Source organism: Miscanthus floridulus, chromosome 3, assembly GCF_019320115.1.
Source record: "Miscanthus floridulus cultivar M001 chromosome 3, ASM1932011v1, whole genome shotgun sequence".
Lineage (NCBI taxonomy): Eukaryota > Viridiplantae > Streptophyta > Magnoliopsida > Poales > Poaceae > Miscanthus > Miscanthus floridulus.
Window position 1 is genome coordinate 4,902,803 of NC_089582.1, and position 21,851 is coordinate 4,924,653.

Sequence of the window (21,851 nt, forward strand, 5' to 3'; positions counted from 1 at the left end):
GCCGTGGTCAGAGTAGTATGCGCGAGGTCGACGGGCGGTGGGCGACTCAATCCGGATCAGTGATCGGGCGAAACAAAAAGGGACAACAGTAGAGGATCAAGTGTACCAAGTGAGACGGCACGGCGGCAGCGGCGCGACCCGATCGGGCGGTGGCCCCGGCGACAGTGCCCATCGGCGCGGCTTGTCCCAGCCGCCGGCGGCGCAACTCGATTGGGCGGCGCGGGGCACACGCCGGGTCGCGGACGCACGGGGTCGAAGGCGCTGACGCGGATCGACCTGGTGGAGATGCGGCAGATCCGCCCGGCAGCAGCGACACGCTAGATCTGGCAGCCTCCATGGCAGCTCAGGGTCAGGGCGTGTGGCCAGGCCTGACCGCCACCACGGCGGCACGGGACGGACTGAGATCTATCTGCCTCCATGCGACGAAGATTAGGATGGTATTGACGGTGACAGCCTAGCGACGAGCCCGAGGACGAGGCGGCAGTGACCCGGCGATGACGAAGGGGAGATCCCGACCTGCTGCACGATGACGACGATGGCAGCCGGATCAATAGGATCGGGCGCCTAAACAGGGGCGCTATCCCCCACGGAGATCGATCTCTCCCCAGGGGCCTGCGGTGCGGAAGCGGCGACGGCTAGGGTTAGGATCTAAACCTAGGCGAATGATACCATAAAGGAGAATAGAATTGGTGGGATAATTGTTGTATTGCATTTGGTCTCATGGGCTGATTATATAGGATACATAGGACTAACACCTCATGTGGGTAGACAATATGATATTATTCCTATTTACTCTAACATCCCCTCGCAGTAATAGCGGGAGCGCCACAGACGGTGAGACTGGAAAAGAAGCTAAAGCTAACATCCCCCGCAGTCGTAAGAGTCGGTGCGTCGCGTATGCTGTGGCCGGAGATGAAGCCGATGAGTCCTCATGCAAGGAGGTAGCCCTTTTGTGCCGTTGTCGAGCTAGCCGGCCGTGTGGGCGCAATAGCCATGGTCGAAGACGCCGTGCTGAATAATGCCGAGGTCGACGTAGTCGTGGTCAGGTTGCCATGGCAATGGAGCAGCTGGCGCACAAGTGGTGCCATGGGGATGACGGAGAAGCGTCGAGGCAGTCGTCGTGGAAGGGGGCGATGCAGTGGTCGACGCAGTCAGGGCCATCGTGGACGTAGAAGAAAGGCGGGGTGGGAACGGGAGGGTCGATGCCAAAGTCGATGCAGTCAAGCCGCCTGTGCGCCGAGGTGCTGGCTAGATTTGCCAGACCTAGCAGCGCGTCGAGGAAGAACGCACGCGTCAGTGTTGCCAATAACGGGCGTACAAGGGAGAGGGCCTCAACCACGGGGATGCGACGTGGTTGTGCTGGAGGAAGAAGAAGCAGTGTGGGAGCGGACGCATCGGCGAGCAGGGCTCAGCGACGACGCAAGGGAGCGGCTGGCGAGCATGGCTCAGCGATGGCGTGGGTAGTGGCAACTCAATGAAGAAGACCCAATCAGCAGGACGAAGGCCTTGTGCAGACGGATGGCGGAGCAAAGATTGCGCAGCACAGTCATCGATGCATAGGAGATGGCGATGTGGATGCACGGCGAAGCGGACACATGGGTGGTGATGCTGTGGCCCGATGAGGCGACACAACAGCAGCCCTGTTGCTCGGAGAAGATGCGTGTAATACTCGGAGATGGTATTAATGACGAACCAACGATGTGCTAGTGAAGTCGATGACGTGGTCCGAGTAGTACACGTGAGGTCGATGAGCGGTGGGCGACTCAATCCCGATCAGTGATCGAGCGAACCAAAAAGATACAATAGTAGATGATCGGGTGTACCCAGTGGGACGGCACGGTGGCGGCGGCGCGACCCGATCGGGCGGCGCCCCCGGCGATAGTGCGCATCGGCGTGGCTCATCCTGGCCGATGGCGGCGCGACTCGATTGGGCGGTGTGGGACGCACGCCGGTCGCGGACGAGCGGGGTCGAAGGCGCCGACGCGGTTCGACATGGTGGAGATGCTGCAGATCTGCCCGACAGCAGTGACACGCCGGATCTAGCTGCCTCCATGGCAGCTCAGGGTCGGGGCGTCTGGCCTGGCCTGGCCGCCACCATGGCAGCACGGGACGGGGCGAGATCCATCTACCTCCATGCGTCGAAGATCAGGAAGGTGTTGACGGCGATAGCCCAGCGACGAGCCTATGGACAAGGCGGCGGCGACTCGGCGAGGACGAAGGGAAGATCCCGACCTGCTGCGCGATGATGACGTTGGCATCCGGATCAATAGGATCAGACGCCTAAACAGGGGCGCTGCCCCCGGCGGAGATCGATCTCTCCCCGGGGGCACGCGGTGCGGAAGTGGCGGCGGCTAGGGTTAGGATCTAAACCTAGGCGAATGATACCATAAAGGAGAATAGAATTGGTTGGATAATGGTTGTATTTTATTTGGCCTCATGGGCTGATTATTCAGGATACATAGGACTAACACCTCATGTGGGTAGAAAATATGATATTATTCCTATTTACTCTAACGGAGAGGTATGCAGACTGGGCCGAAAAGTTTGTAGCAGAGGTGGAGTCGAGCTGCCCACCGCGGCACGACACCTCCCGCTACCCATTTCTCAGGCATCTGTTTGAAGGGAAAACTGTCGGGTGAGAAATAATGGTAAAGAAACCAAGCCAATCACTCAGTTTCTACCTACATCCCGTGATTGTGGATGGGCGTGGCGTAGAGGTCATACTGTGTATTATGCATATGATGATTGCAGGAAGCTTGAGCAATCCTTCTTTCTATATATGGTCGAGCATACGAATCTCGGAGGACACCGACATAATCGGGATCAGCATCACTATTAAGTGCATGGAGTGGTGGACATCTCAGTTCAAGCTTGTGCTTCAATCTGCAATAGGAGGACTCACACTGCTGCCAAATTTTCAAGACATTTTCCATTTGTATGTTCCTCCACCGAGTTTCATGAAACAAGACGAATATGCCTTTTATTCAAAATGCTTTTAGGGTGGGTTCCCATGTGGGGTATGCGTGGATGGGTGGAGACCGGTTTTACAAGACTGGGTTGGGGTGGGTCGGGTTTAGATAAAATGCGGGTTGGGGTGCCATCATCGCGGCCATGGCAGCCGGCATGGATCAGCTCTTGCGCAGGCGGTGGAGCCACCTGACTCTCTCACCGCAACATGGGCTCTTGCGCAGGCCGACAAGCATGAGATGGAACGGACGGATTGCAGCAGCTCTGCGACTCCCTCGATGTTCATCGCCTCGGAGAAGCTGAGTGCTGCACCTGAGAGCTGCGGGTTGGGCGGGTTGGAGCGGTGAAGTGGGTTGGGGCGGGGCGGGTTGACCAGCTTTAATATTGGGTGGGGTCGGGGTAGCAGAGTTGTCTCATGAGCGGCAGGGTGTAGCGGGTTTAACCCCATTAGGAGGCGTAGATCCAATATGTTGCAATTGCAATGGAAAAAGCTACGGGAAATCTAGCAAAGTCATTAAACGAAATCCCAGAGCAAATTATTCAAACCTATTTTTGTTGTAATATTTCAGCACTGAAAAACAAGTCGCGTAACACATCACCTCTGATTTATATTGAGTATGGTGGCAAAGAGGAATGTTGAAACGGTAGTGTGCAGCAACGGGAGGAGATAGCAACATCAGATGGGCTCGTTTATTAGGTCCATGAGCCAGAACCGACGGATTATGCTCTGCTTTGGTTTTTCTACACATGGTGCTGCACTCGTTACTCTGAATTGAAGGCCGTGCCAAGACCCGGCTGGAGGGCTCCCTAGAGACAGCGGTGGAAAAAAAACATTTTCTAAAGCTAAATATGGCTATTTTGACGGAAAAAACGTCTCCAACAGATTGTAAAGTGGCTGTCCAAATTTACACGCTCTCCGTCCCAGAAACTTCGGTCGCTCGCCATCGGGTCTCTTCTGGCGCGTGGCGCGCCTTTGCCGTGCTCGCTCGACTCCAGTTCCATGCACGTGCCACCTCCCCGCCGCTCGGTGTCAGGCGTCAGCACTACTTCTCCGCCCAAGTCGCCGAGGCCTGCTATGGTCTGCTCCCATGGTCGTGCCGAGGTCTGCTGCTGGTCTGCTCTCTGGATGCCACCAAGCGAGGACTGAGGACAGCGGCCGGCCGGCTGGCTGGGGATCTCTTGCCTATTTACAGTCCTCGGCGCTGATGACGATGCATGTACGGCAAATTATGGACTAATTAGATTTAATAGATTCGTCTCATAAATTAGTCTCTATTTATGTAATTAGTTTTGTAATTAGCATATGTTTAGTTCTCCAAATTAGCATCCGAACGTTCAAGATGACAGTGCCTAAAGTTTAGTCGGGAATCAAAGCACGCCCTAGTTACACATGCAACGCTACATGCATGTGCGGACAAGGCACGTCCTACGTACAATTAATAATGCATGGTGAGGCGACGACTAGACCAAAGACTTGCAAGTCATTGCATACTTCAGAATGTGCAGTAGTGCAGCTACCTCCAGCTAGCTCTACCTCCGTCGTGAACTTGTGGTTGTAGTAGGCTGGTACAGCAACCTTGGGTACCCCGGCCGGCAGAGTGGCGGACACCCGACAGTAATGCGTAGACAGCACATGCACGCACACGAATAATAATGATGTCGCAGTAGTGCAAGTCAGCCCTTCTTTGTTTCACCCTAAATTCTTAAAAAATGCTACAGTACTTATCATATTGAATGTTTACGGTCCGTGCATGGAGTATTAAATGTAGACGAAAAAAAACTAACTACACAGTTTCGTGGGAAATTACGAGACGAACGTTTTGAGCCTAATTAATTCATAATTGAACACTAATTGCCAAATAAAAACGAAAGTGCTACAGTAGCCCTAAATTATAACTTTCTAAAACTAAACACGCGCTCACTGCTTTGAGATTGTCAAGTAGTGCAGCCTAGTCCTCGTGAACTTGTCCTTCATCACTTTGTTGTGGCATCCTAGGCAGGCACACGGCCGGGGGAAGCTGCCTCTGTATTTCCTTGAACGTTCCAGCTACCGCATGGATGAAAGGATGGACCGCTCGATGGCCACACTGCTGAGCACGAAAAGCAGCCCGCTATGGGCAGGACAGCTGAGTCAGCTCAACAGTGAAAAAGGCAGAGGCAAACATGACTTGTACAGTACATCCTCCGGGCCAAAACATTGCAATTATTAAAGCAAAATAAAAGCTACTAATAAAGCATATGGCTGATTAAGTGATCTAAGAGTGTGGTGGTAAGGCAGTAATGACTAAGGACCCGGATAAATGATGATTATTTGCTCCGCCGATCTACTAATAAAGCTACTAATAATGATCTAGTAGTTACTCAACGCGCTAATAAAATCCAACAGCGACGACGACCGAGGCCGACCATGGTCGTACAAGTTTTCGAGTCGTCGCATGCAGAAATCGCGTTCCGATCCATCCTACACCATGATACATGATTGTATACTACCGGAAGGAAGTTGCTAAGAAGCATCCTCAGTGCTTCCTTGACTTTTCCTGCCGGACATGTGCAACACCCTGAATTTTTGCCTAGTTTAAAAATCACTAAAAATTTGAACCATTTAAAACTTTCTATAAAACAAATAAATATGACTTACATAGGAATTATTTTATCACAGGTAGATCAACTTAAGAAATAAAACTACATGAGTGACAATGCCTTGAAGTGTTTGATTGCTTGCTTTGCTTGTTGAACATATGGCGGTACACTCTTCTTGAAAAGCCATATTTAATTTTGCTTCAAATTCATCTCAAAACACCCTATAGAAATTTCTGGAAAAAAGAAAAAGGAATTCATAAATGGAAAAGAGCTACTGGCCTCATTCTTCTTCCCTCCTCCCCTCGGCCCACAACGCAGCCCGCCACCCTCCTTCTCTTCTCCCGGAATGGGCCGGCATCGGCAGCAGCCCGAGCGTGCCCGCTCCCGCACTGGGCCGGCCCAGCTCCGCCAAACACACGCCCGCTCCCTCTCCTCTCTCTCACTCACCGATGCACGGGTCCCACCCGTCAGATATATGCGTTGTCTTCCTCACGCAGCGACGCGGTATGCTTCTCGGTCGCGCCCCCACCGCCTCGCCCCGGCGCCGAGGGGATAAGGATGAGGACGCCCTCCGGAAGCTTCCTCCCCTCTTCCTCTCTATCTCCCTCTGCGCTCCATGAACACGCGGCGTCACAAGCTCCATCGACCGTTGCCGCCATGGAAAAGGATGAAGCTCCTCTAACGAGCGCGTGGATAAGATCGCATTGTGGCAAACCGCCTTGCGGATTCAAACGTGAGCGCGGCGGCGGAAATATCCCACCGGTCGGGAAAATATCCCAACACCGGACACCGCCATGGCTGGCCTATAAATAGGCTCAGCCAATGGCACTCCGGCATCACCGCGACCAGAAAGAGCTCCGCTAGGAGCTCGAACATCCCATCTCCCCTCCATTCCTCCTCTTTCCCAGTCTTTAGAGCGCTAGGTTAGTTTTCCCTAGTTCGGGTGCTACCATCGCCATTGGAGTCGCCCTCAATACTCTCCTTCTCTGCTATGTCTCTGGCCGATTAGGGTAGAAGGTGAGTCCCTCGACCTCTCCTCCACCCTCTCCTTTACTTGTCTCCCTCTCTTTCCCTCTATTTTACGCTAGCACCAGAAGCTATGCTCTGTCGAGCCACCATGGTCGCCGGCTGCCGTCGACAAGGCTAGGCTAGGTTCCACAACTCCTCTAGCATATCCACATCACACCTGCAAGCACGTACAAGGGGCAAACCAGCCGAAAAAGGGCTCCTACGCCAATCTACACAGCATAGCGCCACCGCGGACACTCCGGCGAACCGCCACCACCACCACGGGCGCCCACCATTGCCGGCAACCCCGCCAACGGCTGCGGCTTTGTTGACGAAATACGGCCGGCAGTCTACCGAGGGGTATGCCCATGGTAGTAGATGAATCGGTGAAGGTGCGCGAGATGCAAACTAGATGGTAACAGAGACACAAGACACAAGATTTATACAAGTTCAGTCCGTCAGCGTGACGTAAAACCCTACGTCCTGTGCTGTGTTATTTTGTATTGATTGAGTATGAGATTCTAGGGGACCTCTACCCCTCATTATATACTCTGGAGGGGTAGGGTTACAAGGAAAACATCATATTTGGTATTATATAATAAATCACATCTTCTTGTACCCTTGCGTTGCACGCCTTGATCTTGTGGGCTGTGCCACCTTTGGAGCGTGGACCATTTCTTGTCTTGTGGGTACCGGGCGTATATCCCCCACAGCTAGTCCCCGAGCGCCTTGTATCCTTTGAGCAACGCCATGTTGAGCTTCTCCGAGCTGTCCAACTTGTTGCTGATCACCAGAGATAGGCTTTCGACCAGTTTAACTAGGAGCCTAGCTGTTAACCAGGCGTCCAAGCAATTGAAAACAGCGTCCGAGCAGTTGAAGCAGATGTCCGAGCAGTTCAACTCACTACTATAGAATGGACTTGTTGTCTCGGGCGATAACGGCCTTTAGTCCCGGTTACCGCGCCGGGACAACGATCCCGGGACTAAAGGTGGAACCTTCAGTCCCGGTCATCGAGCCGGGACTAAAGAGGGACCTTTAGTCCCGGTTGGTGTTGGTGTTACCAACCGGGACTAAAGGCCCTCCAGCCGAGCAAACCTGGCGCATCCTTTAGTCCCGGTTGGTAACCCCAACCGGGACTAAAGGTTCATTTTCTTTTTCTTTTTTTTTGTTTAATTTGTTTTCAGTTCAGTTACACATATTTGTTTAATATATAATATGTTTTTATGTACGTATTCTACGCTGCTAATATAAATACATGCACGCATATAATTACATCTAATTCTCATCTCGAGCATTATTATATTCGAATAAAGTATGAAACTATATATATTATAGATATATATGTATATATACAACACTTTCATAATCTTGTTCTCGAAAATAACGATATCAATAAACATTTAATTTACATCATTAGTTCCTTAGATCAAAGTAGAACTCGCCGTTGGGATTTAGCACTTTTTCTAGAAGATATCCTGCTATTGACTCTTGAACTGCTTTCAGATGGTCTTTTTGCATGACCCTTCGTTTCAACCATTCAGTCTTGCATTTGAAATAAAAGGAAAAGTATTAATACATATATATATATATATATTCATTTAAAAATAAATAAAAAATTGATATATACGTACTCTGAGGACATCTTCAGGAGTTCTTATGTATGCAATGATAAATTCACAAACGTAGTATCCATAAAAGTTATTACCTGGTTTCTACCGCAAACACCACTGTACGAGAAGAAGATTATTCTCATCATCTCACACGTAAATTGAAGTACGATATAGTAATTAAACATGTGGGGAAGTATATATAGTACTACTTACTGGTATTTCAACTACATTAAGTGGTGCCTTGCAATCCTTGCGGTGTTGCCGAATAAACTATTTCCAAACCCTGTGCGACCAATAATGTACGATCGTTAATAAATTATGGCAAAGTCTATTCAATAATAGTTGTGCGCGAGAGATCGAAATTACCCCTGGATAATGTCTATCATATCTTGGTATAGTGCTCGCTCTTTTCTCAACGAGTCCAAGATTACTAACTGACTTGAGTTTAACTCAATGACAATGAGTATCCAGTGAAACCTGCATTGGTTTATACACACACGTACGTGCATATAAGTTGTATTGATATTACATAAAATGTGTAGACTACATTATTATTAACACTTACTCAAAGTTGTACGGGAAAAGTATTGTTGTCTTGTCATGCTGCTTCACGAAGAACTTCATGATATTCGTCTGTGCTTCAGATACCCTGTGGTCCTTGACAATAATATTGGTTTTGAATACGATATAAGGATCAATGAAGCCAACACTGGTGTCTTGTATTCTTTGGAGCTCTGATATCTGGAATCTGTATATAAATATAAGTTACATATGAGGATAATTATATACACGTATGCATGAAAGTGAGTTTATTAAATAAAAGTAAGAATCACTTACAAACAAAAGGAGCTAATGATTAATTTGTCCAGAGCGTCCAAGTGGAATAGTTGATGCAATTCTTCAAAACTAATATGTAAGATGTCATCTCCACGTAAGTAATGATGGTCTCTAAATCTGACAAAGATCCACTGCTCACCTCTGCCACACGCCTGCATGTACCACTTGTTGAGCAAGTACATTTGCGTACCCAATTCATTCAGAGCCGCAGGGTTGCACAGACTTTTGCCAAATTTATAAGTCTTCTAGGTATCAACTTCCAGGTTCTGGATTGGAGCTTTGCCCATCACTTGATCCAAGGTTAAACCAGTTTGTTCAAAAAAATCATTAAGGTCTTGAACCCGACACTTCTCCAGAGTTGTCTGGTCGATAGACTTCTATGTTGGAACCATATTGATTAGCAAACAACAAGATTTTGCATTGGTTGCTTCTGTTGTCCGAGCTATGGGACATCCTTCCCTGATGCTCTTTTCCTTTTCTTATGTGCATCATGTGACTTCACAAGGGAGCTGTCATAGTCTGATAGTGGCGGTGGCTTACGAACTTCAAGCATCTTTTTCTTGTGAGCTTCGACCTTCTGCCTCAGCTGATCTCGTGGTATGTAAAAGTACGACTTCTCCTTAAACTTCGCTTGTCTCTGCTTTTGGATATCTATAAAAAAATCTTTCACTTTTTTGCCTTCTTCAGCTGCTATTTGCTCATCAGTCTTTTCAGGAAGTATTTCTTGAGAAATAACTCTTTTTTTGGGGTCTTCTTTGCCGCCGGGACCTTAGACGTCTTTGTAGTGCGTCGCTGTGGAGGTGGTGGGGGCGGTATTGGAGACCGGCGTGGAGGCGATGAGGCCAGTGTTGGAGTCTGGCGTGGAGGCGTTGGAGATCGTTGTGGAGGCGGTGGGGCCGGTGTAGGAGTCAGAGATCGTTGTGGAGGCGATGGGGCCGGTGTAGGAGTTGGAAATCGCCGTGGGGATGAAGTCGTCTCGCCCCTCGCGACGCTGTGATGAGATGGGGAATGAATGATTGGGCTAGGCTGGGGGGAGACCCTGCTACAAAAACAAGTTGTGGTCAATTATTTTTGAAGCCAATATAAAATTAATGGAAAAATAATATTTCATTCACTATCATTCGTACCTAGGGTGAGGTAGGGGAAGCGGTGGCGCCCCAGGAATGATGATGAAGCGTTTATGCCATTGAATAAATGTCTTCTCTGCTTCTCCTAGTGCCTTCTCCCCATCACCGCCTTCAATGTCAAGAGGAACATTGCTGTAACCTTTGAGCACTCTATCGACCGAGACGCTAGCATATCCAGGTTGAATAACTGACCCATGGATTCTTGGTGTCTTTGTTCGGTCTATTGGAGATACAACCCTGACAGCCACCATGATTGATGCATTATTACCATCTGGAATGTGCAGCTCACATGTTGTTAGAGGCTCGGTAATGTCATCAACAAGAAAGCGCAACCCAGCATCACCTTGAATAACTGGCAGCTCCGTGGAAGCACAACTGCTTTTCATCTGACCAACGGGGCTAATGGTGACTCCCTGCGTCGATTTCATTTGACTCATTACTAGCTACACTTGCCTCTTGATCTCCTCCTGCATTCTTGCCTCAAGAGATTTTTCTCGTTCACGTGATTCTAGTAATGCTTGTCGTGACTCATTAACAAATTGCTCCAATACACGGATTCGGTCTGCCTCCTCATCCTTCTTTCTCTGGCGGCTTCTGTATGTATCCCTATCTGCTAGGAATGCTTGTAGCCACAGAACCGCCCCATAGCCTCTTGTTCGACCACCGTGTTTGGGATTCTTTAGGGCATATGTCAATTCATCCTTTTCTCTATTGGGCTTGAAAACACCACTATCAGCTTCTTTCCTAGCACGAGCTAGTCTCTGTGTTGCTCTCTCAATTTTTTGGCCGAAAATTAGCTTGCCAGTGTCTGGGTCTAGGCTTCCCCCATGAGCGTAGAACCAATTCTTCGCGCGTTGAGGCCAGTTCTTCTCTATTGTTTCAGGTATGATTCCCTTGGCAGTAATCTCTACTTCTAGGTTCTGCCACCTGGGAATAGCACTCCTATAACCACCTGATCCCATGCGATGATGGTATTGCTTATGTCGGGCATTCTACTGATTCTTCATCACACGTTCCTCACTCTCTTGAGATGTCTTGTATTGTACGAAGTCATCCCAATGGGACTCCAACTTGACAAACGCCTTAGCATTGAAATTCGGCGTTTCATTCTTCAAGATAAACTTTTTATACAATGTCTTCTTCCAACTCTGGAACAATGTTGCCATCTTCTTCATTGTCTAATCCCTCACTAGCTCCTTCAAAGCATCATCTGCTTGTAATGTGAAATGTTGAGTGATATCTCTCCAAGCTAGGTTCTTGTCACGATCAGATACAAAACTAACATTAGGAGCGGATATCTTCTGCTTCCATTCACGAGCACTAACTGGGATCCTATCCCTTACAATGAACCCACATTGATTGACATATGTCTGAGCATGTGGTCCCAATGGTTTGCCGGTGTCGGTGTCGAATTCTGATATTATGAAATAGCCCTCTAATGGCTTTTTTGGCCTTTAGACTTTCCTACTCTTGCGGTGGTTGATGTAGATCCAGAGACGGGCTACATGAGTAGAAATAGAACGATTAACAACAAATATACGTACGCATGCATCTATAAGAGATGATAGATAATCGAATATACCTCGCCAGTATTTTCTTGCGCGACAATTTGTTGATCTTCAACCACCGGCATATTTAGGATATCATCATAATCAGCAAAGTACTGACTCATGTCATCCACATTGGTGCCGGCGTTGATAATATTCGCCATTATGTCATCATTCAAGTTATCATCCGGAGCAGCCATTTGTATCTTCAAGATAACACATAGATAGAATTACTATGGCACATAACATAAGTACATGTGATAACACATATAGAATTACTAAATCAAATTAAATATAATAACACATAATATTTCATAAGGATAAACAATAATAAGGTATAGGCTTTGGAATCGAATAAAAAACACTTTCGATCCAAAAAACATGGAAATAAGTACATGTATATATACATATAGAATGATACAATTTTCTCTCTCTCTCTCAACACATAGAATAAGTGCATATGTATATATCTCTAGATATGCATGTGATAACACATAGAATGTCTCTCTAGATACAATTTTCTCTCTCTCTCAACACATGAAAATAATTAAGTACATGTATATACACATAGAAATAATTAAGTACATATATATGTATACATATAGAATCTCTAGATAGAATTAATTACTAAATCTAATTAAACCTAACATATATACATAGATAGAATTTTACTAAATCAAAATTAAATCTAACACATATAGAGAGAGAGATAGAATAATAATTACTAAATATATCAAAAACTATAATACAAACTATCTAAAAAACTATCTAAATAAAGTACTAATTAAATTTTAATACATTTAAATCTAATTAACATATATCAAAAACTATCTAAAAACTAAGAATAAACTACTAATTAAATTTTAATATATTTAAATCTAACATATATATCAAACACTATCTAAAAAACTATCTAAAAAGTATCTAAATAAAACAGGCTATGGATGCATGGCCATGCATGCATGGCGGCTGGGCGTGCTGGCCAGCCACGGGGCCAAGCAGAGCCGCGCGAGGACGACGTACGGCGGAGAATCGACGGCCGCCGGGTGGGGCTCGACGACGACGGCGGCGCGGTTGCGGCAGAGACGACGATCGAGGCCGGGCGGGGGTAGACGACGACGGCGGCGCGCGCTGGTGCGGCAGAGACGACGAGATCGATTATAGATCGAAAAGTAGAAGATGAACCGGTCTATATATATAGGTCGGGACCCTTTAGTCCCGGCTTGTAACACCAACCGGGACTAAAGATCCTTTAGTCCCGGCTGGTAAGCAGAACCGGGACAAAAGGTCCAACCCTTTAGTCCCAGCTCGGCTTACCAGCCGGGACTAAAGGTATTTTTGGGAGGGCAATTCCGCCCACCCTTTAGTCCCGGTTCCTGGCCTAGGCCGGGACTGAAGGCCTGAAATTTTTGCAGCCCGCCAAAGTGTTGTTTTTTCATTAAGGATTGTAGATCTTGATGAGCTGCTCAAATGAGACACTAAATGACCTCAGATGAAAAATTTCTAAATACCAAGTTTGATCATCTCAGCAAGATCTACAATTGTTACATAGCTCATTTTTCTATTTGAGAAAGTTTTATCAACACTAGTTACAAATCCTTGATTCTCATATAGACTTTCTAAAACTATGTCACACACTTGTAAAATTTGAACTACATTTTGTTCAAACTTTCTCAAATGAAAAAATGGCCTATATAAGGATTGTATATCTTGATGAGCTGAACAAACTTGGTACTCAAAACTTTTCAATTGGAGACAATCTAGGGTTCCGAAAACTAGTTTCTAGGCGTCGAAATTTAAAAATCACAAATTTGAACCATCCAAACTATCTCAAATGGAAAGTTGACCAAAACAACAATTGTAGATCTTGATGATTTTAACAAACTTGGTACTCAAAACTTTTCAATTTGAAGTCATTTAGATTTCAGAATACTAGAGTCAAAGTGTTGTTTTTTTATTTGACCAAATTTGACTTGGTCAAACTTGCTCAAATGAGACACTAAATGACCTCAGATGAAAAATCTCTGAATACCAAGTTTGATCATCTCAGCAAGATCTACAATTGTTGCATAGCTCATTTTTCAATTTGAGAAAGTTTTATCAAACACTAGTCACAAATCCTTGATTCTCATAGACTTTCTAAAACTATGTCACACACTTTGAAATTTGAACTACATTTTGTTCAAACTTTCTCAAATGAAAAAATGTCCTATATAAGGATTGTATATCTTGATGAGCTGAACAAACTTGGTATTCAAAACTTTTCAATTGGAGACAATCTAGGGTTCCGAAAACTAGTTTGTAGGCGTCGAAATTTAAAAATCACAAATTTGAACCGTCCAAACTATCTCAAATGGAAAGTTGACCAAAACAACAATTGTAGATCTTGATGATTTTAACAAACTTGGTACTCAAAACTTTTCAATTTGAAGTCATTTAGATTTCAGAATACTAGAGTCAAAGTGTTGTTTTTTTATTTGACCAAATTTGACTTGGTCAAACTTGCTCAAATGAGACACTAAATGACCTCAGATGAAAAATCTCTGAATACCAAGTTTGATCATCTCAGCAAGATCTACAATTGTTGCATAGCTCATTTTTCAATTTGAGAAAGTTTTATCAAACACTAGTCACAAATCCTTGATTCTCATAGACTTTCTAAAACTATGTCACACACTTTGAAATTTGAACTACATTTTGTTCAAACTTTCTCAAATGAAAAAATGTCCTATATAAGGATTGTATATCTTGATGAGCTGAACAAACTTGGTATTCAAAACTTTTCAATTGGAGACAATCTAGGGTTCCGAAAACTAGTTTGTAGGCGTCGAAATTTAAAAATCACAAATTTGAACCGTCCAAACTATCTCAAATGGAAAGTTGACCAAAACAACAATTGTAGATCTTGATGATTTTAACAAACTTGGTACTCAAAACTTTTCAATTTGAAGTCATTTAGATTTCAGAATACTAGAGTCAAAGTGTTGTTTTTTTATTTGACCAAATTTGACTTGGTCAAACTTGCTCAAATGAGACACTAAATGACCTCAGATGAAAAATCTCTGAATACCAAGTTTGATCATCTCAGCAAGATCTACAATTGTTGCATAGCTCATTTTTCAATTTGAGAAAGTTTTATCAAACACTAGTCACAAATCCTTGATTCTCATAGACTTTCTAAAACTATGTCACACACTTTGAAATTTGAACTACATTTTGTTCAAACTTTCTCAAATAAAAAAATGGCCTATATAAGGATTGTATATCTTGATGAGCTGAACAAACTTGGTATTCAAAACTTTTCAATTGGAGACAATCTAGGATTTGCATCGTTGTATCATGCGGGCACAACAGTGAATTTTTTCTTGACGTATGACCCTTGGTTATGATCTTGTCGTAACTGTCGATGCGGGACCCACAGGATACCCCGCAGGATAGAAAAAAGATCTAGTCCAACTAGGATTCTTCCCATATAATCATAGTAGTAGAACTATTAGGTAATCCTACTAGGAAATCTCATTATAAACCGACTAGGACTCTGGCCTCCTGACTATATAAAGGAGGGCAGGGCTCCTAAGAGAAAGGACAATGGTACAACACAACACATTACAATCAATCCAACGCAAAGGCTAACGCCGACTAGACGTAAGGTTATTACTCGATCTACGATCGAGGACCTGAACCAGTATAAATCGACTGTCTCTTGCGTTAACCATCGAGTTCAGCATACGCCGAAGCCCGAACGTACTGCCCCGGGTACCCCCGTGGCAGGCTATCGGTGGTGAAACATCGACAGCTGGCGCGCCAGGTAGGGGCTTTCGGCGACTTTTCTTCTGAGAGCTCGATGGACCTCGACAACATGATTTTCCCGACGGGATCAACTTTCATCTTCGGCTCATGGATCTGCGAGGCAGACAACAACGACAAGCTTCAAAGCCATCTCCTCGAAGATTTAGATCATCTAAAAGAAGTTCCTATTCCAACGACTACAACGGATCAGCTCACCAGAGGATTCGCGCAGCTCATAGTATCCGAATCAAATCGGATTTCACGACCACTCGTATCCGATTCGAATTCAAGCTCCAAAGCGAAGTTTTATCAGAGTGTTTTCCAGAAACCGAGTTCTTTTTTGGCAAGATTCCGGAACACAACCCAAAACAACTCGGATTACCCCCAGAATTCTCTCAAGAAGCCGAGTTCTTCTCCATTTGGGCTCGACAACATGGCAAGACCCTATCAAGGACAGGTCGAAAGATTTTTCAATCCAAGATTCGAGATATCACTGACAGGAGCTTAGGAGGGCCTCGTGCTAACGATAACATCGCGGGACTGTATCATCCACTGGCCGGATTCCGTTCCTAAAGGTAGCGGAACCCAACTAGTCGGCACGACAACAACAGCTATTTTACCTTACCAAGAAGGAGACTCGATCTGCGACACCGAGGCATCCACTAAAGTTATCAGCGACTCCGACAGTATGAAAACTAACGCCAATAACAGAACGACTCATGCGCGAGAAGTGTTCATGGTCCGACGACCGCGGTCACCATTAAATCCCCCGGAAGCACCCGATGTTAGATCATTAGATGAATCAGAATCCAACATATCACCCTTTGCCCAGGGCTACGATAGAGAAACAGATAGTCAGAAACAAGCTAGAGAAAGAAAAAACAAGTTGAAGCAAGGGCGCCAACACCGTGCTAGGCAGCGCAGGGAAGCTTGGACCAGATATGAGTCAGAATTGGATGAGTACAACAGAAGAAAATCACAACGAGAAGTCGAAGGGAGATGCACGGTGAATACGCCTTACGATAAGATTCGAGAAGCATTAGAAGAACTCGGAGCAACTCTGCATCCTGGCGAGAAGTATGAACAGCTCCAGGACTTGCTCCGATCGACAATCCCGAGAACACATGAAGAGAAAGCTCGATCAAGACTACCCGCCAGATCAACGACCCACTGGCAAGAAGATCAAAATCAAAGGAAATCCGCCTTTGAAAGACTTGGGCCGGGTGGAAGCCATGACGGAGGAAGTAGGAAGGAACATAATCAAGGTCACCGATTTGAACAACTAAGGAAGACTAGGAGCAGGGTTCCTACCCAGACAACCTCGCAAAATTGTTCCCATCAGAACGACAGTTGGCCAGAGGAAGGCGCCGAATCTGAATTCAAAGAAACCAAGGCTCACGACAGGTTCCCCTGTTTCGCGAACAGGCTCGCATTGGTGCGATTACCTCACAAATTCAAACCATCTAATCACTCCAGGTATGATGGCAAGACCGAACCAAAACAATGGCTCAGAATATATTCACAATCGATTGAACTAGCCGGAGGAGATGACGATATCAAAGCCCTCTTCTTCCCCATGGCACTAGAGGCCATGCCCCTCCAATGGTTCGATAAACTAAATCCAGGATCTATCAGAAATTGGGAGGATTTGCAGAGAGCTTTTTGTGAGAATTTCACAGGAATCATTACACACCCAATCACTCATGCAGAACTAAAAGGACTCAAGCAAAAGGGAGGTGAAAGTCTCAGAAACTATTATCGGCGATTCGGCGAACTACGAGCCCAAGTGCATGACATAACCAAACGAGAAGTAATTGAAGCTTTTTCTCACGGAATCATGGCCAGATGGCAATTTCAAGACTTCTGCAAAGAAAATCCGAGAAACAATGAAGAATTCAGACGTACAGTAGAAAAGATGACTACTGCAGAAGAAAAAACACGAGAGAGGTTCCCGGACAGAAACAACCAAGATAACCCGGACAGGCAAAATCAACGAAATAGCAGACATCAAGAAAGAAAACGTAGACCAGACAATACTGTGGCAATGGCCGACAAATCAAAGAAATTTCCCAAACCAGGAAGATATGATGACATTGAAAACATACATTGCCCATTGCACCCTGGTGGGAGGCACACTATCGGAAATTGCTACACTTTCAATGATCGATACACAAGAAAAGATAGTAAGGAAAACACTAAAGAGGACAATCAGAAGAGAGAAGAAGACAACCATGAGGACAAAGGATTCCAAAAATCTAGGGGAACGGTAGCAGTGATTTTCTCAGGGGCTCCGGACTGCAGAAGCAAACATCAAGAAAAACTAGCACTATGGACCATTATGACAGCAGAACCGGCTACACCAAGATACCTCAATTGGTCACAGTATCCTATCCAATTTACCAGAGAAGACCAATGGACTAGCGTGGGAAACGCAGGCCATTATCCATTGGTTCTGGATCCGACTATTGCTGGTATGACCGTCGCCAAAGTACTAATCGATGGAGGAGCTAGGCTTAACATCATCTTTTCAGAAACTCTAAGGAAAATGGGGCTACAACTCACCGGGATGATTACGCCAACAAGCACACCTTTTTACGGAATAGTACCCGGCAAAGCAGCCATGCCACTCAGACAAATTACTTTACCTGTTACCTTTGGAACTCCTTCAAACTACCGAACAGAATTTATCAAATTTGAAGTCGCCGACTTCGATTCATCATATCATGCAATCCTCGGACGTCCAGCACTAGCCAAATTCATGGCAATACCACATTATCCGTACTTACTACTTAAGATGCCAGGACCCAACGGTATCCTTTCCCTTCGAAGCAATTTAAAGCGCGCTTTTGACTGCGACGTTCAGGCGATCCAGATCGCAGCTAAAGCGCAAGCCGACAATGGAAGAAAAGAAATAGCCGCAATCGCTGCAGAAACAAGCCAAGAAGAATTAGAAATACCAGCTAAAAAGCCCAGCATCATCGCACCGCCAAAAGAAGCCGACGTCAAACAAATCGACTTAGGCACAGGCGATACCTCCAAGACAGCAACTATCAGTGCTCACCTCTCGGCAAAATAGGAACTCGCGCTCACCAACTTTCTTCGGGACAACAAAGATATCTTCGCTTGGAAGCCAGCCGACATGCCAGGAGTCCCAAGGGAGTTGGCTGAGCACAGAATCGATGTTAACAAAAGCTTCAAACCTATAAAACAACGGCTACGACGATTCTCACCCGACAAGAAGGCAGCAATTAAAAAGGAAATAACAAAACTAATGGCAGCTGGATTCATCAGGGAGATCCTACATCCAGATTGGCTAGCAAATCTGGTTCTTGTACAGAAGAAAAACACGGACGAGTGGCGTATGTGCGTCGATTACACAGATCTCAACAAACATTGCCCAAAAGATCCGTTCGGGCTACCACGCATTGACCAGATAGTTGACTCGACAGCAGGATCTGCGTTATTATCTTTTCTCGATTGCTATTCAGGATATCACCAGATTGCACTAAAAGAAGAAGACCAGTGCAAGACATCTTTCATCACCCCGTTTGGTGCCTACTGCTACAAGACCATGTCGTTTGGACTAAAGAACGCTGGTGCCACGTACCAAAGAGCTATCCAGACTTGCCTCGGGAATCAAATCGGTGAAAATGTGGAGGCATACGTGGACGATGTGGTGGTAAAAACAAAGAACCCAGACACTCTAATTGAAGATTTAAAGCAAACCTTTGAAAACTTGAAGAAATGGAGATGGAAATTGAACCCAAATAAATGTGTATTTGAAGTTCCCTCAGGACAACTACTCGGATTTTTGGTCAGTCAGCGCGGAATCAAAGCCAGCACCAAGCAAATTCGAGCTATAACAGAAATGGGCCCACCTAGAAGTGTCAAAGATGTTCAGAAACTAATAGGATGCATGGCGGCCCTCAACCGTTTCATATCAAGACTCGGCGAAAAAGGGTTACCCTTCTTTAAACTGCTAAAGAAAACATACAAGTTCGAGTGGACAACGGAGGCCGACGAAGCTTTCAAAAAACTTAAAGAATACCTCACTTCATCACCTATCCTGACACCTCCGAAGAAAGATGAAGATATGATGCTATATATCGCGGCAACTCCTACCGTAATCAGCACAGCAATAGTCATAGAAAGAGAAGAACAAGGGCACGTGTATAAAGTGCAGCATCCAGTATACTACATCAGCAAAGTACTGTCAGAATCCAAAACCCGGTACCCGCATGTACAAAAACTACTCTACGCCCTACTCATTACCTCACGGAAACTTCGCCACTATTTTGAAAGCCACAAGATTACCGTAGTGACAAATTTTCCACTCGGAGACATCCTACACAATAAAGACGCCACAGGGCGCATATCCAAATGGGCAGTTGAAATTGGAGCTCTTGACATCAATTTCACCCCACGGAAAGCAATCAAATCTCAAGCCCTCGCCGATTTCGTGGCCGAATGGACAGAGATTCAACAGCCCTTATCAGATACAATCCTAGACCACTGGAAGATGTACTTTGATGGATCACTCAAACTAGGCGGAGCCGGTGCAGGCATTCTCCTCATTTCTCCAGAAGGAAAACAACTCAAGTACGTCCTTCAGATATTATGGCAAGCTACAAATAACGAAGCAGAATATGAAGCCCTCATCCACGGGCTACGAGTCGCGATTACCCTCGGAATAAAAAGACTACTCGTATACGGCGATTCAGCAGTGGTCATCAACCAAGTCAACAAAGATTGGGACTGCACCAAATAAAACATGGGTGCTTATTGTGCTGAAATATGGAAACTTGAAAAACACTTCCAAGGATTAGAAATTTTACACGTCCTACGTGATTCCAACATTGCAGCAGATGTCCTTGCCAAGCTCGGATCAGACAGAGCAAAGGTTCCACCCGGCGTATTCATATAAGAGCTATCAGTTCCCTCTATCAAACAACCCGGTGAAACAACACATGAAATTCAGGCTAAAAGCGTTCAGATCTTCATAATCAACACTTCATGGACCCAAGTTTTCATTGACTATATCAAAGAAAACAAATTACCAGCAGATAAGGTACAATCCACCCAAGTTGCTCGCAGAAGCAAAAACTACGTTCTAGTAGGAGATAAACTTTACAGAAGAACAGCATCATTAGGAGTACTCCTAAAATGTGTCTCATTTGAAGAAGGTAAAGAGATCCTAGACGAAATACACTCAGGTTGCTGTGGAAATCATGCCGCTTCAAGGACACTAGTTGGCAAAGCATTTCGCACTGGATTCTACTAGCCAACCGCTTTGAAAGACGCAGAAGAGCTTGTCAGAAAATGCAAAAGTTGCCAAATGTTTGCAAGACAAACCCATGTACTAGCTCACAATCTTATCTGCATCCCACCTGCTTGGCCTTTTTCCTGCTGGGGGCTAGATCAAGTAGGACCCCTGAAAAAAGCAAAAGGCGGCTTCGAGTACATCTTTGTAGCGGTCGACAAGTTCACCAAGTGGATCGAATACAAACCACTAGCGAAATACAGCGCAACCAAAGCAGTCGAGTTCATCCAAGACATTATGCACCGCTTTGGGATGCCCAATCGAATCATCACAGATCTAGGCTCCCCCTTCACAGCTACAGAATTCAAGAGCTAGGCACAAGACTGTGGTTTCAGTATAGACTATGCGTCTGTTGCACATCCAGAGGCCAATGGACAAGTAGAAAGGGCTAATGGACTCATACTAGCTGGATTAAAGCCAAGATTATACGAAGAACTAGTGGACTATGGGTCCAAATGGATTGAAGAATTACCGAAAGTAGTATGGGGACTACGAACTCAAATAAGCAGAGCAACAGGCTACTCACCTTTCTTCCTAGTTTATGGGTCAGAGGCCGTACTACCTGCCGACTTGATCTGGACATCCCCAAAAATAGAGCAATACGATGAAGGAGAAGCGGAACACACAAGAAGATTAGAACTCGACAGCTCAGAAGAAATCAGAATAAACGCTACCCTCCAATCAGCCAGATACCTACAAGGTTTAAGACGGCATTACAACAAGAGCACCCAACCTCGATCACTACAAGTCGGAGACTTAGTACTAAGAAGGATACAAAAGACTGATGGACGACATAAGCTACTCAGTCCATGGGAAGGCCCGTTCATCGTCACAAAAGTCACCAAACCAGGCACATACAAGTTAATGACCGAAGATGGAAAAGAAGTCAGCAATACATGGCACATCAGCCAGCTAAGAAGATTCTACGCGTAAAAACAACTCAAGAAGAAACTGATATGCAAGCCACAAGGGACCTACTTTCACAATCAACGAAAGACAATACTCTTCAACAACATATGTATTAGTTTATACTCATGATCAATAAAAGATGATTTTCATCCACAGC

General features: G+C 45.5%; 1 pseudogene; it reads left to right on the forward strand.

Annotated features, from left to right (window-relative positions):
• Positions 1-1,910: 1,910 nt before the first annotated feature.
• LOC136543006 (uncharacterized) lies at positions 1,911-3,778 on the forward strand (annotated as a pseudogene).
• The last annotated feature ends 18,073 nt before the right edge of the window (positions 3,779-21,851 follow it).